Source organism: Polypterus senegalus, chromosome 12, assembly GCF_016835505.1.
Source record: "Polypterus senegalus isolate Bchr_013 chromosome 12, ASM1683550v1, whole genome shotgun sequence".
In the NCBI taxonomy this organism is placed as follows: Eukaryota; Metazoa; Chordata; class Cladistia; order Polypteriformes; family Polypteridae; genus Polypterus; species Polypterus senegalus.
In genome coordinates this window covers 125,911,806-125,938,382 of record NC_053165.1, presented here as the reverse complement: position 1 = coordinate 125,938,382, position 26,577 = coordinate 125,911,806, and the positions used below count along the sequence as shown (strand labels likewise).

Sequence of the window (26,577 nt, the reverse complement as noted above, 5' to 3'; positions counted from 1 at the left end):
CCTTTCCCAACAGTTAATTAAAAACCTCGAGTAGATAATTAATATCCTGGGCGCTAGTGTCAGTTTAAAAACTGTCAGTTACTTATCACTCTTATCATACCCACCACCAAGGAAACCCCCGACGGTACTTACCTAGTCTAGGTATTTAATCTGGTGCGCAATGCAGAGTACTCCACTCGGAATCAGGAGGAGACCGGGGACTTCTCACTCAGAAGCCGTCCTAGGACAGGGCAGTCCTAACTTTTGCCGGAACTGCTTTTCACTGCTGCCGGAGCTCACAGGCAGTCTGCTTCAAAGAAGACAGATCCGTAAGGCGGGTACCGATCAAGGAGTAAGCCGATCTCCTGCCCCGTTAGCCAAAAACTGTGGACGATTTTTCTCTCTTGAGTTATTGCCGAACAGAGTAGGAGTCTCACACCAGATAAAATTAATCAGTAAAACACACTTTATTGCACCTAGACTAGAGAAGCCCTCGTATAGGAAATTCTTTGCTTTTTTATAGCTTACAGAGTCGAGCAAAATGATATCATTATTTCCAAAAATAGAGGCGGCGGTACATATTTCTTACTGCTGACAAAATAAAAAAGAAGAAGTAACCTTATTTGGAGCTTTAAAAACAGGAACTATAATAAAAAACTGGTTAAAGAGCAGATTCTGAGACAAACAGGAAATACAGTAACAGACTTGTTGCTGGCAGATTCCTTTGACCTGCTCACCCAGTACACTCTGTACCTCACACAAGGGTATACATAGAAATGTCACATACACATTTTGTAACTGCTACATGTCACAGGGACAAGCTGTAACTGCTACATGTCACAGGGACAAGCTGTATTTTTTTTTCATTCCACACTCGACCCCTTTGAGCAGAAAAAGGAATCTGGCAGGTTAAACTTCGGAATCACAGTTGCCTTTAAAGTTTTGCCCTGGCAATTGTCTCTCCTCTCTTTTTCTTATGTGGGGGTTAATTTATTTTTTGTTAAGTTTGACTTGATTGTATGTAATGTTATCTTCTTTGTTGTACGAGTTAGACTTGATTGTATGGAAAGTTATTTTCTTCAAATAAAGTTAAAAAAAGAAAGAAATGCCTTATCCCATTTATATGGTTGTGAACCGGCCATAATTCATAAATTAATTAATGAACAGATACTATTGGTTCCCATTTATGTTTAATCAGTTTCTATCTTGTTCTCAATATGTTTTAGAAAATCTGCATTTATATGTGTACCAGTTCTATATTTAATAATTAGTATATATTATATTAGTAAATAATACTTGTATTTTAATTGAGAATTGTTCACAGCTGTCTGAGCATGCACTCAGTGAAGAGCACAACACAAAAAAATAAGTTGTATTGTATTGTATATAATCAAGATTTAGCAGTCAAAATTCCTGGACATATTTTACCACTGAATGATTTCTAGCTGCTGATTGAACATTAAATCCACTGGAGATAATACCGAAAATTAGTGAGGCTAATTACAATTATGTTACAATTACAATTATGTTTTTGACAAGGCACCTGATAGAAGGATTTATGTACACCCATACTTTGAAAAGAAGCTATTACGGTAATCATTTTTAACATGCTGGCATTAACCAAACATTAGAACTCTTTTTGGTGAAAGCACATGCAACAAAGTGTACATGAATATATAATGGCATGCAATAATTGCGCAATTTAAATGCACCTGGACTCTGTATTGGGTTGTTATGGGCAATTCCTGCTCCTAAATTACCATGAAAATCTATAAATATGGATTTTATTATGGATCTACCACCCTCTGGACATCACATTGCTATACTAGTAATAGTGGACTGTTTTTCAAAAACTGCTCATTTCCTACCTTTAAAAAAGCACTCAATAGCAAAGGAACTTGTGGTCATAATCATTGCTAATAAATTCAGATGTTATGGAATCTTCCTTGTCAATTAATTCCTTCAGGGGTTCTCAATTCCTTTCTCATTTTTTGCAGTTCTTCAGTAAAAGGTAGGAAGTACTTTAAATTTAACCGCAGGCTATCACTCACAGGCAAATAGAAAATCTAAAAGAGTAAATAAAAATTTAGAAAAATAGCTACAATGTACTACAGATGCTTTTCGGTATAAGTGAAGTTCTGTTTTGCCAATTTCTTTCAGAATGTATCTTATCATTTTTCTATTGAATGTCACTATTTGAATATCTTTATGGATTTCAGCCTACCTTGTTATAATCAGAGGCAGTCTCATTGTTAGTCATTAATGTGGCTGAGTACTTTACTAGGTTGAAAGACATTTTAAAATTCATCCTGTTTTCCATGTTTTTAGCATTAAACCTGTCAGTTCCAGTCCTTATTTTCAACCTGTTTCACCTCCATCCCTGGTACAGGTGGAAAGTGAAAATTAATATGAATATCAAAGATTTTTTTACTTGAGTCATTGTGGTCCTATAGTCAAATATCTGGTTCAATTGCAGAAATATGGCCCTGTGGAACAATCTTGGGTTTCTTTTTAAGATGTTCATGTTCCTAGACTGTTGTGTTCTCTCCATTCTCAATATCTATAAAAGCTAGATAAGCCACACATTGGGAGAGGGGCTATGCCATGGCTCAGGTAGTTAAATAATTATTTTCTTAATATTTTTGTTCTGCCACCTTAATGTTTTGTTTTTGGTAATGGCACTGCAGTGTTGGGTTTTCATTGCCATGAGGTACTGCATGATTGCCAAGTCACATTGCATAATGTCATTCAGTTTGAAATTGCTTTGTGCGTGCTTAAAGTATCTTTATGTGTGTGCATTATGCAATTAAACATTTTTTTAATCTGTCATAGAATTATACTTATAAACTTGTTAGAGCACTCAGAGACTGTAAACCTAAACAATGTTATACAAAAAGAAACTGCATACTGCTTATATATTGCCTTTCATCTTCAGAAATACATTTATATGAATAACATAACAGAGGTTTATTCTCTACAGAGGCAGATTAAGAAACCTGCTTATCAAATTGCAGTTGGTTTCTTAGGCCAACTCCTAAATTATTAGTACATCTATTATACAGTAACAGATGTAATGCAGATGAAGACAAATTACAGAAACACATAATTATAACAAAACAAAAAAAAAACTCCAAATAAAAAGTGCAAAAAAACATGTTGGGTGACTTGCTTAGAATCCACTGGTATGTCAATGATAAAACATTGAGTTTCCTGATTAATATCTTTTTCCAGAAATGGAAATCAATTAAAGATTTCCTTCATTTGTACCCAGAAGTAAAAGAAAGAGATTATAAACAAGCCGAGGAAACTTTAAAAGCATTTCTTTAAGTAAAATAAGGAGACTTTTATGATGTTTCATACTTACTCTCATGAGAGTACCTTTTAATGTTGCCAGTTTTCTGAGCTGTTTACACCTCCATAAGTCAAAGAAAAAAATCAATAGTTAATTTTCTTAGAAAACTCCTCAGGCAAATTTGAATGTATGTCTGGCTATATATAATTTTGCTTCTCTTGCACAACATTTTAATTTCCTGAAAGTTGCACTGTCAAAGGTTTTGTTCATCCCAGTAGGAGCACTTGATAATGTTTATATTGTTGCAGATTTTAACATTTTATTTCTTCTCAATGTCACACTTGGTAGCACTGCATGCAAAGTAGGGAATAGTCTCGTCTAATATACCAGTCCATCTCATAGCCAACTTACACACTTACAGTACCCTCATATCCATCCATCCATCCATTCTCCAACCCGCTGAATCCAAGCACAGGGTCACGGGGGTCCACTGGAGCCAATCCCAGCCAACATAGGGCACAAGGCAGGAACCAATCCTGGGCAGGGTGCCAACCCACCGCAGGTACCCTTATATACACCACTTAACCTAATCTGCAGGGGCTTCATTTAAAAACCTTGCATACTCACAAAAAGACGCTTGAAATGTGTATATGCAACTTCTCACACAATCATCAGGATTTATAAAAGAAAACTGGAACAGAGGTATATTTTAGAGGCAAATCTAGCCCATGCGTGTGCAACATTTCAGAGGTACTGGGAAATGACAACACCCTTGATCAAGTAGGTAAATGCAGCCAGACCAGGTAAATGATGACTTGTTTGCATAATAATACATAATTCCAAGTCATTATTATAATGGGCATGGATGTGACAAACATGTTACACCTCAAAAGTGATGAACATGATGTACAAACTGTATTTTATTTCTTTTTCAAGACTGCCAATGCTGCATATTTGCACTGAAGTACTTTTGTGGTTATTTGTTAGATTACATCAGCTACCTGCTGTCACTTCTCAGGAAACTGGCCAACAAATCAGGAGTATCTCAATCAAGCTTCACACTGGCATGCCCACTCTGCTGGATGCCATTAACTGACCAGTGAAACACTACATCCAGATTTCGTATGGTATGGTATGGTTGTACATACATAAAACATGAAATGTTTTGCCAACATAAAAAGGCAATTTGCAGCAGTGTCCATTTCTTTCAACATAATCAGAACAATTTACTTCATTCATATTGCTTTTGTTTACTGTGAGCAGTGACACCAAGATGACACTGATGAGTGTCATGCTTCCCTTGCAGCCCAGAAGTGCTTGGAAGTCATGAGGATGGAAGCCACACAGTACTTCTGGGCTGATTAAAGAGTTGGGATTCTCCATTTGACCCGGAAGTGCTGGCAAGTCACAGGGACAGAAGAACGGAAGCACTTCTGGGAGGGAATGTGACAGAGCTTGCTGGGAGGTGGACGAGAGTATTGTAAGGTAAATAGGTTATAAGGTAAAATGCTGCCGTTATGTGGTAGAAAATGGTATCACATACTGTTTTCTAGTTATTAGTTTCTAGAAAAAAATAAAATCTCAATTTTTTCATAATTGACAAGTATGTGGTATGTATATATTTATTATAATAAACAAAGCAATAATATAGTAAAAACTAATCTCTAGGTGTGACAAATTTGGTAGTATGGGTTAACAGCTAATCCTAGACTTAAAACCTCAGATATGCCACTTCTTTCCTCACCATAGTAAATCATTGAAGTTCACATTGCTATTTTTTGCTATGACATGCAATACAAGCAAGATCTTAATAAATAAACATTAAGAAAAAAATTATTATAAATAGATATTTATTGTTTGTGTGTCTAACAGAGACATCCTTGAAACACAGTCAGGGGCACCAAAATAAATTTCTAGTCAATTAAGAACGTTAAATGCAAATTCAGCATATTTTGTACACATATGTAAAAATGAAGAGGGAAGCAAAAATTCATTAAGAAACAAGCCAGTGTCCAAGAGCACTGCGTTTAGGAGTAAATAGCTGGTCCAATCTGAAATCAGAGTGTAATGTTTTACCTGTTCTTATGTGCCGTAAAGTTATGTGACATGTCTCGCTACTACATAGGCTGTGGGGAGTGGAAGTAGGGTTGGGGAGGAAAGCACTTTGTGAGGGCACGGGACACCTCCCTAGAGAGAGCCGAGTTAACACTAAAGACACCAGCTTCCTGTGCCTTGAATTTCTATAATGAATCGTGACTGTATGTTTTTAACTTTAACTGAGACATTATTGCATTCTTAGTAGGAGATGTGTGTTTTAGTTTAAAATCTTTAATTGTGTCCTGTTTTGGTAAATTTAAGTCCTTTGAGTATCTCGCCATTGTTATTCATGGAGATTCTCACGTTCTAGTTTTATCCGTGTATAGACCTCCTAAATTTAACGCGTCTTTCTTTGATGAATTCTCAGACTTAATGTCAATTTTAATTACGAACTATGACACACTCCTAATAGACAGCGACTTTAACTTTCATATCGATAATCAGTGTGACCTAAAAGTAAAGGAATTCATGAACTTCCTGGACTCTATTGATTTGAGACAGCTCGTCAGTCAGCCTACGCATAAAGCAGGTCATACATTAGATTTAGTAATTACCAAAGGACTAAAAGTTGATGTAAAGCAGGTCATTGATATTGGTCTATCAAATCATTTCCTTCTACTATTTAATATAGAAATAATGATAGAAAACATTCATGAGAAGCATATTGTTAAAAAACACTTCTTTGACTCATCAGCAGCTTTAAAATTTACAAACATTCTAAGCAATCAGTCTGTTTATAGTGCCAACTATAATAGCGAGGATAACGTAAATAGTAAGGAAAAAAAATTTAATACTAAAGTGAGAGCTGCTGTTGACGTAGTTGCACCTGAAAAGACAGTGAAAAAATCTTCTAGCATTGTTATTCCATGGAAAACCCAAAGAGGGTCTAATTTAAAAAGAACATGCCGGAGAGCTGAGCGTAAATGGAGGAAAACTAAACTAACTATCCACTATGAGATATTGAAGGTTAAAATAACAGAATAAAATAATACAGTCCGTCTTGAGGGGCACTGCTATTTCTCTAAGATTATAAATAACAATGCTAGTAATCCCAGAGTTTTATTTTCTACGATTGATCATCTGCTAAACCCAGGTAACACAAAGGAATGCCTCCAAAATACGTCCAGTGAAACCTGTGAGGCTATTACTGTATTTTTCTATCAAAAAATTAATGATATTAGAAATAATATTGTACATCTCCCCAACACTGCGGATCCTCCTAAGCCCCAGTACTCCGTTATAAACAAATTAAATTCTTTCACCAGGATAGATTTACCTGATTTACATAGAATAATCTCTCAACTGAAACCCTTCAGTATCAGGCGTGCTAATTGATAATATTCTTGACATAGTAAATTCATCATTAAATACGGGGGTCTTCCCAGACTGTCTTAAGACTGCTGTATTTAAACCCATACTCAAAAAAAATAATCTTGACCATCCTGCTTTTGAAAATTTTAGACCCATCTCTAACCTGCCTTTCTTAAGTAAAGTTCTGGAGAAGGCAGTCATTATGCAGTTAAATAACCACCTCAATAAACATGCTATTCTTGATAAATTTCAGTCAGGTTTTAGAACAAATCACAGCACAGAAACTGCACTTGTTAAAGGAGTAAATGCAGACAGAGGCCATTTATCTGTTCTCATCCTTCTCGACCTGAGTGCCGCATTTGACACCATTGATCACAATATTCTTAGAAATCGCATTAGTCAATGGGTGGGCCTCTCTGGCAGTGTCTTAAATTTGTTTGAATCCTACCTGGCAGGTAGAAAATTCTTTGTGAGTTGTGGTAATCAAATCTCAAAGACACATGATATTCTATATGGTGTTCCACAAGGCTCTATCCTGGGTCCGCTGTTATTCTCAATCTATATGCTTCTGTTAGTTCAGATTATCTCAGGTTACAACGTGAGTTACCACAGCTATGCTGATGACACACAGCTGTACTTATCAATAGCACCTGATGACACCAAGTCTCTCGATTCACTAACACAATGTCTTACTGGTATTTCTGAATGGATGAATAGTAATTTTCTCAAGCTAAATAAGGAGAAAACTGAAATTTTAGTGATTGGCAATAATGGATTCAGTGAGGTTATCAGAAATAAACTTGATGCATTAGGATTAAAAGTCAAGACGTAAGTAAAAAACTTAGGGGGTAACTGTTGACTGTAGCCTGAATTTTAAATCGCATATTCATCAGACCACCAGGACAGCGTTTTTTCACTTAAGAAACATAGCAAAAGTTAAACCTCTTATATCATTGAAAGATGCTGAGAAATTAATTCACGCTTTTTTTTCAGTCAACTAGAAAATCCAAACACATTTCTCCAGTTTTGATGTCACTACACTGATTACCTGTGTCTTTCAGAATTGACTTTAAAATTCTGCTTATGGTTTATAAAGCCTTAAATAATCTCGCTCCATCTTATATATCGGAATGTCTGACACGTTATATTCCAAATCGTAACCTTAGATCTTCAAATGAGTGTCTCCTTAGAATTCCAAAAGCAAAACTTAAAAGAAGTGGTGAGGCGGGCGGCCTTCTGCTGTTATGCACCTAAAATCTGGAATAGCCTGCCAATAGGAATTCGCCAGGCAAATACAGTGGAACACTTTAAAACACTGCTGAAAACACATTACTTTAACATGGCCTTTTTATAACTTCACTTTAATTTAATCCTGATAATCTGTATGTTCAATTCATCATAATAACTATTCATGGTGGCTCTAAAATCCGTACTGACCCCTACTCTCTCTTCTGTTTCTTTTTCCAGTTTCTTTGTGGTGGCGGCCTGCGCCACCTCCACCTACTCAAAGCTTCATGATGCTCCAACAATGATGGATAGATTAAAAGGCAGGAGTCTACATGACCATCTTCATCAAGCCCTTCCGTGAGAACCCTAAATCCAAAGAGGACTGTTTCATTTATGTTAGGTAGAATGCCCAGAGGCGACTGGGCGGGCTCGTGGTCTGGAATCCCTGCAGATTTTTTTTTTTTTCTCCAGCCGTTTTTTTTTTTTTTCTGTCATCCTTGGCCATCGGACCTTACTCTTATTCTGTTAATTAATGTTGACTTATTTTTCTTACTGTGTCTTTTATTTTTCTATTCTTCATTATGTAAAGCACTTTGAGCTACATTTTTTGCATGAAAATTTGCTATACAAATAAATGTTGTTGTTGTTTCCTAGAATTAGTACACGCAAAGAGTTAGGTGCATATTTTAACAGTAAAGGATCTCTGTTTGTGGGAAATGATTATTTTAATCTTATGAGTTTTAATAATTTTCCTTGACCTCATTATGAAGAAAAAATGAGATATGCATATATTATAGAGAATCCCATAATTTATATTTTACATTTTCTTCATATTATTAGATTTGAATCTGGTGAGAAGAAGTAGGAGATTATTATTTTAGTTTAATAACTTGTCTTGTGAATTTTAAAAAGATAGATACTTGCTGGGCTATGTATTACAAGCAAAGATAAGTGTATATTTTAATGAGTCTTCTATTATTTTTATAGTTTCTTAATATCATTAGTTTTGAAACCAGTGTTTTTAAAAATGAAGTCATGTGTCACCCCGGGCGTATATGTTTCATAATTTTGTGGCAGGAGGCCTAAGTTTCATAATTCATAATTTGGTGGTGGGGTGTGTCATCAATTATTCTTATCAACCTTTTTGACAGAACAAATCTTGTACTACTTTTTGAATACTTTGAAAATTGACATTACAGTAATCCCTCCACGATCGCGGGGGTTGCGTTCCAGAAAACCCCAGCGATAGATGAAAATCCGCGAAGTAGAACCCATATGTTTGTATGGTTATTTTTATATATTTTAAGCCCTTATAAACTCTCCCACACTGTTAACATTATTAGAGCCCTCTAGACATGAAATAACACCCTTTAGTCAAAAGTTGAAACTGTGCTCCATGACAAGACAGAGATGACAGTTCTTTCTCACAATTAAAAGAAAGCAAACATATCTTCTCTTCAAACGAGGGCTGTCAGGAGCAGAGAATGTCAGCGAGATAGAGAGAGCGTGACAGAAAAACAAACAATCAAAAAATCAATACGTGCTTTTAGGCTTTTAAGTATGCGCACCGTGATAAAGCAGCCGCATAGAAGAAAGCAATGTGAAGGTAAGTCTTTCAGCATTTTTTAGAGTAGCCTCCGTATCTTCTAAACAAACAGCCTCTGTGCAAACAGCCCCTCCGTCAGGCGCAGAGAACGTCAGAGAGAGAGAGCGCGAGAGTTTAAAGCAAACATTTAAAAAATCAATACGTGCTTTCATTTCTTAGAGGAGCGTCCATATCCTCTAGGCAAACAGCCCCTCTGCTCACACCCCCTCCGTCAGGCGCAGAGAATGTCAGAGAAAGACTGAGAAAAGCAAACAATCCGCTCGGGGAAGCACATCGTATATCATTGAGGAGTTTTAGTTAATACGTAATACGTGCTCTGATTGGGTAGCTTCTCAGCCATCTGCCAATAGCGTCCCTTGTATGAAATCAACAGGGCAAACAAACTGAGGAAGCATGTACTTTAAATTAAAAGACCCATTGTCCGCAGAAATCCACGAACCAGCGAAAAATCCGTGATATATATTTAGATATGCTTACATTTAAAATCCGCGATGGAGTGAAGCCGCAAAAGTCTTATATATATAGCGAGGGATTACTGTAAACTGATCAGGTTAACTTGTCTTAGGGCCAGTCCTTCTGAATCTATACCTATACAATTGTGCAGTTATTCACGAAGGCTTCAAGAAGGCTGTCAAATTTGCCAAAAATTAGGATCTGAATGCTCTGCTGAATGTAGCTTAAAAATTCTGCTGCTTCATATATAGTTCTTCACTTTAAAAAGGCTCTGGCATCTGTGGAATTACAATTGTGTGATAATGCAGGTATGGCCCAAATGGGCTTATTAACTGCAAAACTTTCTACTGCCAGTATATAGTGGAAGAAAGCCAGCATTGAATGGAGCATATTGTGTCCTTTGCTAGCAGCAGGTTATGTATCTATCAGGTCAGAGACGGGCACTGTTAAGTGCATGTTTTTAATAAAGAAAATTGTACAGCAAGCCTGACAATTCAACAGCTGAAACAGACTTCAGATATCTTCAAGAAGGCTTCAACTTTTTGTACATGTGAATTTGCTGCCCTCTGATTCTGCAGACAAATGTGGTCATAGTTGATTTACAGCATATCTACACAAAAAGCAACTAAACTTTATTACTATATTACTATGATGGTGATATAAATCATAGATGAAAACATATGGTGTGAAGTGATGTAAGTATCCCAGAGACACCTTTTGCATCTTCTATAATATATTTTATAGCTATGTTCACACAGCAGTTAAAAGTGACTCAATTTGTTCAAATTAATTTTTCAAGTGATTTAAGTCCAATATGAGAATGTACAGATTCAGATATTTTCTAAATGTGACTCCTTCATGTGCAAAATTACCATACCACACTATACCTTTTTCTAAGCCAGCTTAATCACGGGCATGGTTGCTGGGGGCTTTAGCTTATCCCAGCAAGCATAGGACGCAAGACAGGAACAAATCAGACAGGCAGGTGTGATCCACAGTATCAGACTGCCAAAATCATCACGACTTTATATTTGTTTGAGTGCAGCATGTCTGCAAAATCATCAGCTTGTGTAGAGAAACAGAAAACAAATGATCGATGCTGGTGCTTTCAGTCCAATTAGCACTACTTTATCTGAGTGTATAAACTTGGAGACAATGAGAGAGACAAGAATTTGTAAGAGCATGATATGGAGGGTGTGACCAGGGGCTTGGCGTCCTCACCTAGCCGGGACGCCCATGCACACTATATTCAGGGGGAACAGCCGTGGATGTTGCAATACCTCCCCCTGAACACTAGTTGGCCATCTCCCTGGGGTGGAACAGTGTCTCAGGTTCTCGCATGGCATCCTGGGAATTGGAGTTGGGTGCAGCCCTGTTGGGTCCCGCTGGTACCGCCAGGGGGCTCTGTATTTGGGACTCCTGAGCCCGTGTTGGCAGCCAATTCGTCACACCCAGAAGTGAAGCAGAAAATCAGGGGTCAAGCACCTGGAGCACTTCTGGGTGAACTATAAAGGGAGCCAGCGACCACAACTCAGGGGTCAGAGTCGGGTGGAAGGAGGACGAAGCTTGGTGAGGAGTGGTGGAGTGAGAAGAAGAGGAGAAAAAAGTGTTTCTTGTGTGCTTGGGACTGTGTTGAGCTAGTGAGACACGGGGAAGACGTGTCTCACAGCTGAAGAAAAATAAAAATGTATTTAATTTTACACGTGCCTCCTGTGTCTAATCTGTGTTGGGTCGGGCGCTATATAGCGTCTTTCTTACAAGGGTTAGATGGAAAGCAGAGCTTTGGCAATTTCAGAAGATTATGGAGGATGTTTGATCACTTATGGTAATGCCTATCAATGTCCATCAGCAAGAATCTTTCAGAAAAATTTCTGCTTGAAAACACATTGTAACTATAAATATATTTTCTATTGACAGTCATCGCAAATGTTTATTAAGTCTGCTGCCTAGCTTTCATTCTATTGGCATGCTGACCCCCTCACTAACATTTATCATGATTATTTAATGCAGAGATAAGGTATTGGTTGCATAAAGAGTCAGTCAAGTAAAACGGTCTAAAGTGGTCCATATCTGATCTGGAAAGCTTAGATTGCATGGGATTTTTTGTTGTTCACATTCTGTAAACCATCCTATATGTACTCTGTTCCACAAGAACATTTCCTAAAACTTGTTATGATTCACCTTGTCCTTTATTATAATTAGTCCCCAAACACTGATGGGAAAATATTAATATTTCATATTGCTTCACAGCAAAAATACTGTAACATAAAAAGTTGTCACATAATTATGAATCATTATTATATGTTATGTATTGTATGTATGTTATGCATTGATAATGGATGATACCATGGCAACAAATTGCATCTTCTTCGACAAAACATGATTTTATTATAGAACATTCTTGCACACACTTATGTGCACATTTATTGTAGCATGAAAATGAAACAAAATGTTACCAAAGGATTAAAATAAACACAATGAATGAGCTTTTAGTGCACCTGTCTGATTGAAACTATGCAGTTATCATGGGCTTGTATGTGTGCTTCCTCCTCTTTGTCTGCCATGATTCTGTAACCCACCAAATGTCATTATTTTCAAAGCTCTGAAACTGGATATTTTTCCAGCACAGTCAAAAAGGAGCTTTAAATGCTTTACAGTGCTTTGTTCCCCCATCACTAGGATGTGTCAGTGCTTTGAGTGTTTTGCGGAGAAAACAACTGAACAGCTGAAACAACTGAGGTGTAGTAAAGATCAGGGGCCTCATGTATAACACCGTGCGTAGAACTCGCACTATAACATGGCGTAAGCACAAAAGCTGAAATGTGCTTATACACAGAAAAATCCAGATGCAGGAATCTTTGCGTACTCCAACTTCCATGTTCTTCCGTTACATAAATCCCGATCAGCGTGAAAACTAACGCTCGTGCACACGCTTTATGTAACGCCCCAACTCCTCCCAGAATTACGCCTCTTTGAATATGCAAATGAATATAAATCGCCCTTAAGCTCAGCCTTCTGTGAAAAGACAATGGGAAAAGCACGGGGGAAAATATAAGAATTTCAGCGAATACCAAGTGGAGGCAAAGGAAAAACATACTATTTGTTCAAATAAACCGTGGTATAATCAACAAAATGAAGTTGATTAAGTGACATAGCGTGTTGGAGAAACTTAAAAGCTCACGTTCACAAAATCGCACAGTGCGGAAATAAAAAAGAAGTCACATATCAAAGTCGCCGTGACACTGTCTGAGTGTCATATGAAAGCTTATTAGGGTACAGAGAAAAAAGGCACACGGTGGGGAAAAAGCACGAAATGTCAACTTCAATCTCGACATTTCCACTTTAATCACGTAGTTTATTTTGTCATTAAAGTAGAACATCGTAAACTTCATCTTAAAATCGCTTAATTAACCAGTTTCTCAAATCACATCGTAATTAAAGTAGCACGTTAAATGCTTTGTTTTGTATTTGATCTTCTATGTGCTCTATGTGTGTGAATCACTACTTGCTTTTTAAACCGGCTCTCTTCCTCCAACTGGACACAGAATCCATTACATTCGTGATATTACAGCTCTCTGAATAACTAAAATACTGAGATGTATACGTGATATAATTTTCATGATGATAGGAGTTAAAGCACGTTATTAAACATGAGTTTCACGGCGCAGTGATTGTGTGCGACCTTTGATGAAACAATTTATTGCAGCAGTACTCAGAGGCGGCTCTAGGCTTGTGGTGGCACTGGGCAGAGGAAGAATCGGTGGCTCCTTCGTCGGTCAATGTCAGTAAGGTAGCTTATGCACGGTGGATGGCCACGCCCGTTGCGGACACTGCATAGCCGCCTCGTGCTCATGACACAAGCACTTAACTTTTGCTGAAATTTGTCGCTGCGTTTTTAGCTGTGTTGTTATTTTCTCTTTCTGTTTTATATTCAATATATATTGGAGTAGCTGCCACTGCAGTCAGTGCTTTTGTTTACCCAAGTAACCGATCGCCACACAATCAACTCTGTAATAGAAGTTAAGCCATCTGTAAGCTTAGCACTGATTCTTCAAAACGTTTAAGGAACATCTTCGTAGTACATGTTTAATTATTCTGTCCTTCACGACAGTCCCAGTGAAGAATATAGATTATTTAAATTAAGTTAAAAGTTTTATCTGTATAATATAATAAACATATTTTGCTGCATTTCACCTTAAAAATGATATCGTCATTATATGTAAATACGCGCTTTATAAAGTGGCTCAGGTTGTGCGATATTATAACTGTAGTGCAAGTTTACAGTGGGGTGATTGTACTTATAAGTACAAACAGTTCTACAAGGAGCAATTGATTGAGTGCGTTTGTAGTTCTTGGGATGAAACTGTTTCTGAACCGCGAGGTCCATACAAGAAAGGCTTTGAAAAGTTTTGCCGTGGCTGAGGTAGCGTGTCCTTGAAGCTGTATACCGATAATTCTCTTTCCGATCAGCTGCTGCTGTGATTCACACTCAGATACAGTGATATAAATACTCCGAGTGGTGCAGTGAGAGTAATATGGAAAAAGATGATCCGCTGTGGCAACTCCTAACGGGAGCAACTGAAAGAAGAAGGTGCAGTGAGAGTAACAACACTAAAGCAGGTATAGTATTTGTAATACTATGGCTGTTCCCTCTACCATTATATTGTTACAAGTTAATTACAATCAGATGCGTTACACTAATAAACAATATGCGGTTAGTTTCAGTGTATTTATAAAGGATAAATCAGGAAAATAAAGTGTAACCACACAGGAACAGTAGCACTGCTTTGACGCTGGGTGCCGCCAGTTTGCAAAACCGAGCGGAGAACTTGCGTACGACGAGGTATGAGGTACCGTGGAAAAGTGCGTAGCTTTACGCCAAGTGTAGATTTTATACATCGCGATTTGAACGTGGAAAAGTTCTTACACAACATTTCTGTGCGTACGCACCGTTTATACATGAGGCCCCAGATGTCATAATGACCACAAACAGCATGGGGTGATGCCAGCCTCACTGGTCAAACTGCAGAGGATTTCAAACCTGACAACCACAGTTACTGATATTGTTGCCTGAGGATGTCAGATTACATGACTACAAATCGCAGGGGACAACAAATTATGTGACTCCATGAAAACAGTTCCAGTACAGTTTTACATTTCCAAACTACACCAAGCTTACAGACGGGGCACTGTATGAATGCCTTTCAGGTACTGTGTTCAGATTTAATTTGTGCACTTTTTTTCTTTTTTCCCTATCTGTTGTGGTACATAAAACATAAGACATCAGACAGATGAAACACCTGCTTCTTGTATTTTGTGTCTTGAAAAAGACAATCCAGTCTTCAGTTATTTTTCATGCATGCAGTTTTCTGCTGTTTCTCAAATGTTCTTTCTTCTTGGCCAGTGACTATCTTTTGGCCATGATCAGCACTTTATAGAGTCTGTTCAAGTGAAAAGTAACAATCACAAAGACAATAATGTCTCGCCCATGTTGTTAATTCACTTACATCTTGTGGGATTAGACCACTCAGGGCATATCTCAGCAAGCAAATGTGAAGCGCCATAATATGTGCATGTTTATTTTTTCTCTCCTGCTGAATATGTGCTGTCAGAGGTGGCTGGGGTGGCGACCCGGCCGGGACGCCCAGGAGGACCGGAGGAGGGCTTGCGCCTTCCTCAGACCATCTGGGGGCGACCACCCTGGTTCCTTTGGGGGCCACGGGTACAGAACTTTGAAGCTCCAACCTGTAGGGGCCCGTGGTCACCGCCAGGGGGCGCCCCCATGCCTTTGGAGCCCTGGACCTCAGCACTTCCGCCACACCAGGAAGTGCTGGGGGGAAGAAGAGCAGGGACATCCGGAGTGCTTCCGGGGATGCAGCTGGCAGTTCCGGCACACAGGGGCGTGTCAGCAGGTGATTGCCGGAACCCACCTGGAGCACATCCGGGTGATAATAAAAGGGGCCGCCTCCCTTCATTCGAGTCGAGAGTCGGGAGTGGAGAGGACTGAGCTGGATGTAAGGAGGCAAGGAGGCGCCCTGAAGAGGAAAGTGAAGGCATTGTGTGGCCAGGACTTTGGGGACGTTGGGGGTTTGTGGTGCACTTTGAACTGTAATTAGTGTAAATAAATGTGGTTGTGGGTGAAATGAACGTGTCCGCCTGTCTGTGTCTGGGCCAGCTTTCACAGTGCATTATTCTATATTATACATTATTACATGAGTTCAGCTCTCACCCAGATCACTGTCTTTCTGGGGTCTGCATATTCTGTCTGTTTTTCCTTGATATTCCTCAGTTTCTGAACTGGCTCCAAACCACAAAAATCTAAAAAAACTAATTTTGGCACAGAATACTTGATTACTAAAATGTTTACTTTCTAAGTATGTAAACACCCCACTTTAATGTTAGATATGGTTAACTGTCTTATTCTTCCGATCTTTGCCAGTTATAAACATCCTCAAGTAATGATGCCTCCACCACCCTGCTTTATGGTTGGAGTGGTATTTTGCCAGTTTTTCTCTAGACGTGATATATTAAAACATGGCAAAATGCTTGCTGATTTATTGTAAGGCAAATTAGTTAGAAAAATATGAAAAGTAAAAAACACACCATTTAGCACCGCTGCCTAGTGGATCCAAAGTTACAAGTTCAAATCCAAATGCTCATGGTGTCTGTGTAGAGTTAGCATATCTTACCCATGTGTAAGTAAGTTTTCTCAACATCCACAAAATGTGTGTAAATGTTGTAACCACCAGGGTGTACCACCGAACCCCAAACCCAAGACACACTTGCAGGTTTAAATAAAAGGTGGTTATTAAACCTCAGCACAAATCCTAAGCATTCTTCCAAAGATCAGTTGCCAAGATACACAAAATAAACCTCTCCTCCTCCCATTGACTGTTGCCCAGTTTTAAGCCAGGGAACCCAGAAGGCTTCCAGACTTCAAAGCACCCCTGCTATGTTCTGAATGGGTTACTAGATGAGGACCACATCCATCTGGCATATTGTGGACAGAACAACTCCCGACTCTTGGCTTCTGCTGGTTCTTCCATTATTTCATACCAGTCGGACACCAAGTTATCTTTTAGTCCAGTTAGCCAATCCATCCATTGTTCTGCACTGGCTTTCCATACAGGTAGTAAACCATCCTCCTTCCTGGCCAGGGTGTCTGTTCTCGTCTACAGTGCACATTAAATGAAAGGGTTATTGACTTCCACATTACACATTCTTTAATTATTACTACTACTACTATTGTTGTTATTGTTGTTGTTAAGAAAATAAGAGAATATGGGATGAGCATGAGAGGGACACAGCTCTAAATGCAGTTTTTGAATAAGGTTGTGTCAAGCACACTTACAAATGAAAAGCCTTTGTTTAAGTTTGATTTAGTTTGTTAGTGTGCATTGGTAAAAGTATGCTAGTTGTTTCTCTATAGCTTTATGTATATGTGTATATATATATTTATGAAATGCATTGATTTGACAGTATACTGTATTCAAATGTTCATTGCATCATGACAATTATTGTAATTTAAAGGTTCTGAATATTCAATATATCCAATGTCTTACATAAACATAAACATACAAAAATAAATTGTATATGAGAGCATGAGGACAACAATTAAGAAGGATATTAGCAAAGATAAAAGGCAGTTAGAGAGGAGTGTTCCAGATAAGGCAAAAGATGACCCAAAGTGATTCTTTCAGTATTTTAGTAGTAGAACAGTCAAGGAGGAGATGAAGTGTATCAGGAATAGCAGGAAACTAAACTAACTATACACAGATAGTGAAATAGCAGATGCTCTGAAGTTTCATTTTTCCGAGGTCTTCAAATGTGAGAATGTGGATAACCTCTCAGTGGTAAGTAGGTACTGAGGGATTTAGAAATTGTAGAGGGAGACGTACTGCACAGATTAAATAGGCTGAAATCAAACCAGTCACCAGGACAACATAATATTTATCTTTAAGTGCTTAAGGAAGTTAATGAGTAGATACTTTATATAAACCTTTGACACATATTTTAGGAAGTTGCTGCAAACTGGGGAAATTCCAAAGGGCTGTCAAATAGCAAATATGAATCCATTATAAAAAAAAAGGAGTGATAAGGCAGCTTAAAATGCATCATGGGTAGGAATTGAAAATTGGTATTAAATTGGTACTGGTTCCAGACTGGTTGGTACTAAAATATCAATTAGCTCCTGGAAAAATGGTGCTGCTATTGATATTTATGTAACGTTAATTCATCCTAACATTAGTGCCATTATTAAATTCTTAACCATCCCCTGATGTAGATGACACTGCAGGCATCAGTCAGTCGTGTTTTAGTTGTGTACCGGCGTGTTTACGTTCTGTACTCTGCAGTCATCACGACAGACAGGGAAAAGCATTAAAAAATGTGGGCTCTCTTTAGTAAATGTAATGCAAATGCAGCTAAATGTAATATATGTGAAAACGGAGTTCCATGTAAAGGTGGTAGCACAAGCAACCTCGTGAACCTCGTAAGTACAACTTAATATAAATCACCAGGATCAGATAATATTTATCAGTCAGTTTAAAACAGTCAGTTTAAACATCAATGCAAAGCAATGTATTTGGCCGCTTCAAGAAAGTGGCTGCTGAAATCTGAAGCCACTTTCTTGCAACTTCCCAGCTCCAATGCTGCTGGAATTTGTAAACTAAAAATGTGACAGTCTAGTCATTGTCAAGTTAAGGTAACACTTTTTATCGCTATAAAAGGAAGTCTGTAGCTATTCACTCAGGACATACAAAGTGAGTATTGGTTTTAACTTGTGTTCAGATAGCGTCGGTCAAGCAGCAGCCACTGCACTGTCAGTGGATACCAGCATTCTGACACTCAGGTCCACACGATTCTCCATCGCTCAATGAGGAAAAGGTAAAAACAGCAGAATGTCACAGGGCTGTTAAGTTTATTGTGAAAGATTTACAAACCTTCACCGCAGTGGATTTCAGTTGCTTTAGGTAGTTACCTTAAATTTGAACTGAGCTATTCTGACAACCAGGGATTAATTAATTAATTACAACCATAAAAAGTGTAACCCTTTAAAACTTATGAGTTATGAGGAAATAAAACAATGTTCATGATATAATTAAAATTGGATTTTTATGTACAGTATGTTGTAAAATTGTTATGTAATTATATTTAAAATGTTCTAAACTTAAAAGTAAATGTCGGTATTTATATTAATTTATTTTATTGGTTTGGATGATAACCAATGAGGGCACAAGGCAGAGGTGGAGAAAGAAAAAAAGGACAAAAAAGAGAAGCAGGGAGCAATGGTGTACGTAGCGGTATGAAGTTGTCAAAAAGAAAACTATATTTGAGCTGCTACTATGAGAAATTTGGTTATTTCAATGTTAAACTTCAAGTACAAGTTTATTTAACAAAGAGCTAATTCTAACACAGAGTTAACTGTTGGGAGAGAATACATGGACGTGCTAATGGTTGGATGGACTGTGAGAACGCAACCCAGTGAGATGAGTAACACTGCAATCGCAAACAAGTACCAGGCTTCCAATGTTTATGTGTGCTACCATTTATATGATTTTTTTTCTTTTTATTACTTGTTTATCAGGCGTTCTGTCAAACCATGCAACCTATCGAAATGTGCTTCTGAGCATGCATAGTATACATTCGTTCTAAAACAACATTCAATAAATACGTTTCTTAAATAAATAAATAAAATAATTGAAACAGACCCAACTAAAATTGTTATTTATTATTTAAGCCATTAGGAAAAAAACGTATCCAATGCCTCAATCCAATGCCTTTCCCATTTTATTCTCTGTTTTTTTTTTGTCCAGCATTGTTGTGATTGTAAGTTGAACATAACTGGTATGTGCAATCTTAGAAAAGAAATTTTGGCTGATAGTGAGTAATACCATACACATTTTATGTTCATTTTGATGTTTTCACTTTTAAATGTGTATTTGCATGTTTAACTTATTTTGACAAGGCAGCACAAATCTATAGAACACTGGTTTAGGTTTTATAAGGCGATTTTACTTATTTTTTTCTTTATGCTTTCAGAGAAAGAACTCAGGGTAAAAACTAAAATGTTTTCCTGGATTTAAATCAACTTAATTTATGATTTTTATGGATTGTGGGATATATATACTGTGGACACTAGAGGCCACTGTTGCTCCTCAACCCGAACACACAGACACTGAGGACACAAGTTAAAAGCACCAAGAGTTTGTTTTTTAGGCGAAAACCTTGTCCCATATAAGTTCTCCACAGCACCCCCTGGCGGCACTCACAGCACCCAGGAGGCTAAGATAAAGATCTCCAAGTCCCTTATTGCCCTGTGGGAATCTGGGGCACCACTGAGATCCTGGGGATCTATAGTGTCTCGGGGAGGCAGGGCCCTAAAAAAGCTGCCTTCCCCATCCTTACATATCTAAGGCATCCCGGCCAGGTTGAGCTATCAGCCTCTCTTACAATACCTGTATGTAAATAATAGTTCATGCAGTTAAACTAAACAGTTGGGTTCTTGTGTGTTTTTGATAATAAGTTGCTTATGCATAAAGGGAAAAAGAGGACAGTCATTTAGCATGTAGCTAAAGTTTTATTAAATGTGGTTTAGTAACGAGGGATGTAATTCATTTTAAAGTTAAGTAAACTATTGAATTAACTGGTTAAAATATTAGTTTATTTTTATGGCATAAAGTATGGATTGATTATTACATTTAGTGTGTTAGATTATTAACACAGGTTTGTTTATAAAAGATATTGCTGAGAACAATAATATAACAAGAAAGTCATATTTAGATTTATTATTTGGAAAAAAAAAAACAAAAATGAACTCAGGTCAGTTCCCTGAGTAAAAGCTAAGGGGTGCTACATAAGCAATGCAAAAGTAAACAAAATTAGTTATCTCAGTTGTAAACCCAGCAACAGGGGATACACAAACCAGTGTGTTTTTTCATGCCCAGATAAATGAGTAGGGTTATGTCAGGAAGGGCATCCTGTGTAAAATGTTTTCTATATCAATATGATTTCCATGCTGGATTGTTCGAGGCTTAGGTTAACAATGGCTGCCACCAGTACTATTAGCCAACAGATAGCTGGTGGAAATTGGGCTATTGTTGGCCAAAGAAGGATAAGAGGAATGGGGAGACATGCCCAGCAGCAGGAGGAGAGGAAGTAGGTAAAGAAAGTGGAACTGAGGGTAGGAACTTTGAATACTGGCAGTATGACTGGTAAGGGGAGAGTGTTAGCTGATGTGATGGAGAGAAGGAAGGTTGATATATTCCATCCATCCATCCATTTTCTAACCCACTGAATCCAAATACAGGGTCACGGGGGTCTGCTGGAGCCAATTCCAGCCAACACAGGGCACAAGGCAGGAACCAATCCTGGGCAGGGTGCCAACCCACCGCAGGACACACACAAACACACCCACACACCAAGCACACACTAGGGCCAATTTAGAATTGCCAATCCACCTAACCTGCATGTCTTTGGATTGTGGGAGGAAACCGGAGGAAACCCACGCAGACACAGGGAGAACATGCAAACTCCACGCAGGGAGGACCCGGGAAGCGAACCCGGGTCTCCTAACTGCGAGGCAGCAGCGCTACCACTGCGCCACCATGCTGCCCCGGTTGATATTGTGCATGCAATATACTAAATGGAAGAGGAGTAAGGCCAGATGGATTGGAGGTGGATTCAAATTGTTCTAACATGATGTGGACAGGAGGAGAAATGGGGTAGGGATTATTTTGAAGGAACAGTATGTCAAGAGTGTTGTGGAGATAAAAAGAGTGTCAGACAGAGTATGTAGAAGGAATTTTTTTTATATTAGCATGAAAATAGCAAATTAACATAAAGAGCCATACAAAGTAATTAAAAGCTTCTAAAATATTAGATTAAGCATAAATTAGAATGTTAGGAAAAGCAGATAGGTCAAGGAAATAGTTAATTAAAAAATCAGTCATATTGCATTATTTTTTAAGCATACAGCAAAAAATTTCTAGTGTGAGAAAGAACAGAGATTGACGTACAGAAACCAACTTAGAACAGGATAAGAGTTTGAGAACACCTGTGTCCAAGGCTAGGAAGCTAAGGAAACGATACCACAGAGAAGATGGCTCTGGAAGGCACGTAACGAAACCAGCTGGATTGGGGAATCAGCAGAAAGGAAACAAAAGGCTTTTGCTGCAAGCAAGGTCACACTGACATAATGCATGAAGAGAAACCTTAGTAAATTCAGGCATTAGCAAAAATATTAGAAGAGTATATTAGAAATTAACTTTATTGTAGAAATGAAGACAAATCAAGCATGCCAAACAATGATTAAAGGAAAGCATATACTATATTTCTTTTTAATTAAAGCTTAGCTTTGGGCATCAGACAACCCGGCTCAAGTCCGAGAAAGAGTAAGTGATGAGAGGAAAGCCCATATAAGGAAGATGAATATCTGTACCGGCCTTGGCTAGTGAAAGAAATGAGCAAAACAGAAACTAGAAATAAACAATAGAGAGTGAAATAGCAGGGGCCCAGCTGCAGGGAGATGAAAAATTGGCCAGACAGGAGTAGAAGGGAGTCAGAGGAGAACAGCAAATGAGCTAATTGAATGAGGCCAAAAGTGATAAGAAATTGTTATATAAGCTTCGATTGCTGAACCGTTCAGGGCTTAGCTCAATTAGTCCTTGTTATTTTTTGTGTTGTTTTATTGCAATAAAGCTTTAAAACTCTGTCTGTCTATCCCGTGTCCTAATAGCCTTCATTTTTAGGTAAAAAGCCTTCTGGTGAGGAATTTTTCGCCACAACAAGTAATGATTATGAAGTTGGAAATTGAATGTGTGATAATGAATGGGTGAGTGAAGGATGATAAAAGATTTCTGGACTGAGTTGGATGAAGTAATGGGCAGCATACCCAAGGGACAGAGAGTGGTAATTGGACCAGATTCCAATTGACATGTTGGTGAAGGGAACAAAGGAGATGAGGAATTGATGGGTAGGCATGGTATCAAGGAGAGGAACGAAGAAGATCAGAGGATAGTGGATTTTGTGAAAAGGATGGATATGGCTGTGGTGAATATGTATTTTAAGAAGAGGGAGGAACATAGAGTGATGTACAAGAGTGGAGGAAGATACACACCGGTAGATCATATCCTATGCAGGAGGGTCAGTCTGAAGGAGACTGAAGACTGTAAAGTGTGTGCTTTATTATTAGGTAGCATAGGATGGTGGTGTGTAGGATGACGTTAGAGACCAAGAAGAGGAGGAGAGTGAGGGCAGTGTCAAGGATCAAATAGTGGAAGTTGAAAAAGGAAGACTGCAAGGTTGAGTTAAGGGAGAAGGTAATACAAGCACTGGGTGGCAGTGAAGATTTACCAGACAGCTGGGCAAATACAGTAGAAGTGGTAAGGGTGACAGCAAAATGGGTGCTTGGCATGACATCTGGACAGAGTAAGGAGGAAAAGGAAACCTGGTGGTGGAATGGGGAAATACAGGAGAATATACAGAGGAAGAGGTTGGCGAAGAAGAAGTGGGATAGTTAGAGAGATGCAGAAAGTAGACAAGAGTACAAGGATATAAGGTGTAAGGTGAAGAGATAGGTGGAAAAGGCTAAATGAGTTGCATGAGAGGTTGGACACAAAGGAGGGAGAAAAGGACCTGTGGCTAGACAAAGGGACCAAGCTTGGAATGATGCACAGCAGGTTACAGTGATAAAGGATAAAGATGGAAACATACTCACAACCGAGGTGGGTGTGTTGAGCAGATGGAAAGGGTACTTTGAGAGGTGGATGAATGAAGAGAATGAGAGAAAGAGAAGGTTGGATGATGTGGCAATGGTGAATCAGAAAGTGCAACGGATTAGCAAGGAGGAACTAAGGACAGCTTTAAAGAGGATGATAAATGGAAAGACCATTGGTCCAGACAACATGCCTGGAAGCATGGAAGTATTTAGGAGAGATGGCAGTGGAGTTTTTATCCATATTGTTTAATGGAAACTTGGAAAGTGAGAGGATGCCTGAGCAATGTAGAAGTGTATTGATACCAATATTTAAGAGTAGGGGGATGTGCAGAGCTGTAGTACCTACAGGGGGATAAAACTGATCAGCCACAGTATGAAGTTTTAGGAAAGAGTAATGGAAACTAGACTAGGAAGAGAGGAGATGATTAGTGAGCAGCAGTATGGTTTCATGCCAGGAAAGAGCACCACAGATGCAATGTTTGCTCTGAGGGTGTTGATGGAGAAGTTTAGAGAAGGCCAGAAGCAGTTGCATTGCGTCTTTGTGGATCTGGAGAAAACATATGACAAAGAGGAGTTGTGGTATTATTTGAGGAAGTCGGGAGTAACAGAGAAGTATGTAAGAGTTGTACAGGATATGTATGAGGGAAGTGTGACAATGATGAGGTTTGCGGTAGGAGTAACAAATGCATTCAATGTTGAGATGGGATTATATCAGGGATCAGGTCTGAGCCCTTTTTTATTTGCAATGGTGATGGACAGGTTGACAGATGAGATTAGACAGGAGTCCCCTTGGACTATGATGTTTGCTGATGACATTGTGATCTGTAGCGAGACTAGGGAGCAAGCTGAGGAGATGCTGGAGAGGTGGAGATATGTTCTAGAGAGCAGAAGAATGAAGGTCAGTAGGAACAAGACAGAATACATGTGTGTGAATGACAGGGAAATCAGTGGAATGGTGAGAATGCAGGAGAATAGAGTGGGCGATGGTGGATGAGTTGTGCAAGCAAAGCTGTGTCGTGGAGCAGCAGTCTATTAGCCAGCAAAATCACTGTGAAGAAACTGTCTGTTGTTATGGTTCTGCCTTTGTCTAGAAACCGCTAAATACACTTTATGACCACAGACTCGGAAAGTCTTTGCCCTGAGTTGTAACTCAAAACACAGTTTTCAACAAAACGGTGCCAGATGTCAGAGATTGCAGCAAATCTGTCATTTTTCACACATTCTGCATGGATGTCTTTGATGTCAAAGCGCAAATGCCGCATGGTAGTCTGATAGCAGTCACGGGATATTGCATCTTTGATTGCCAGTACAACAAATAGTTCTGAGCAGGCATCAACCACTGCAGCAACCGTGGTCATTGCTGCTCTTGTGAAAAGAATGGAGATAAATGCCATCAACTCAGAGAGGGAGAGGCAAGTTCTTTGACTTTCAAAATTTGATTTTTTTTGGAAGAAATAAGTGGATAGGACTTTCAAGCTTTGTTGGGCTGAATGGCCTGTTCTCGTCTAGATTGTTCTAATGTTCTAATGTACCACATGAATGTCACTGACAGAGTAAAACTTTACAATAAAAAAACAAGCACTAACTTTTACAAGGAGCCAAAATTTACATCGAGTGTTGCAGACTCAAATCAAATGTATGTTTTTATTATATTATAGTAATAATAATAGCAGCTCACTACTCAAAACACAGGACGCCTGGTCTCGAACCCAGAACCTTCAGGTCTAAGGCAGCAGAACTTACCTGTACACCATTCAAAAATACATATCAACTTCCTGTCAATTGAATTTGAGCTTGGTTTTTAACTCATTGCCAGCAACATGAAAATCAAATGAATTTTTTTTCTTTGGTTATATTCTTCAATAAAAATGTACTTTTATTTGATATTTGAACTAAAGTATTCACACATTATACACTTCGCATCTTTATTAGTATAACATAAAAAACGTTTCTGTTTTAGCTATGTGTTCAGCAGTTCCTGTCATCCTACACTTACACAGATCATTGTAGACATGGAAAACACAAGAAATGTATGTATTCCAAATAATGATATATTATTTACCCTATAAAACTCCAGCCACCTCACTGCCATATAAAGAGACCTGAGCTCTGAGAATTTTCCGACGGACTCAGCAATGTCGTTGGGGGAATGAGATAGCAGGCTGCTTGCTGCTCGTGCCGATCGACACATTTGCAAAACAAAAGACTCTAATGGAGAAGTATGAAGGAATTTAAGGTGGCCCAGGATTACGAGTTTGAGACTGAGATCCATTCAATCCATTTGTTCCAGCGTACAAGTACATTCTGGTGATCGTGGATTGTGCCACCCAATATCCATCCCTTTGAGTCTTATAGAAAAAACATTGCATGAGAACTAAAGGGAGTCTTTTCACAGGTTGGAATTCCATAAAGAATTTCTAACAGACCAAGGAACACCCTTCACTTCTGTTGTGTTCAGCTAGGTTACTAAGTTACTGATAATAAAACACCTTAAGACACCTGCTTATCCTTCCAGACTGGTGTTTGGGAGGAGAATTTTAATCGGATGCTCACTCAGATGCTTAGAAAAGTTGTACAAGAAGATGGGAGAGACTGGGACCAGCTTTGTAGGAGGTGCCTAAGGCCTCCATGGAGTTTTCCCCTTTTAAATTACTTTGTGGGAGACAGCCTTTACACGACTCCTGGATGTTGTAAAAGAGGGCGGAAAAGCTGTGATCCTCCATTCTGTTAATATTGTTGAATACATCAACCAATTGCAAGTACGCTTCTCATAGATACGGACCCTGGTTTTAGCTTATCAAGCATGCACAACCAGCCCAGTCACATCTGTATGACTGAGGGTTCACCCTGCATGTTTTTCAGTCGGGTGAAAGGGTCATGGTGTTAATTCCAACC

The 26,577-nt window shown here is 38.6% G+C and overlaps 1 protein-coding gene across 2 annotated transcripts in view; it reads right to left on the bottom strand.

Moving 5' to 3' along the window:
* Positions 1-26,577, bottom strand: part of LOC120541600 (endogenous retrovirus group FC1 Env polyprotein-like) — a 67,969-nt gene that overhangs the window by 7,966 nt on the left and 33,426 nt on the right. Inside the window, exon 1 of one of the 2 annotated variants that reach the window (XM_039773386.1) lies at positions 133-324. The exons of the other annotated variant lie outside the window; for it this stretch is intronic. The gene's annotated coding sequence lies outside the window, so the exon portion shown is untranslated. Of the gene's footprint in view, positions 1-132; positions 325-26,577 lie in introns of those variants that run through there. 2 annotated transcript variants of the gene reach the window in all.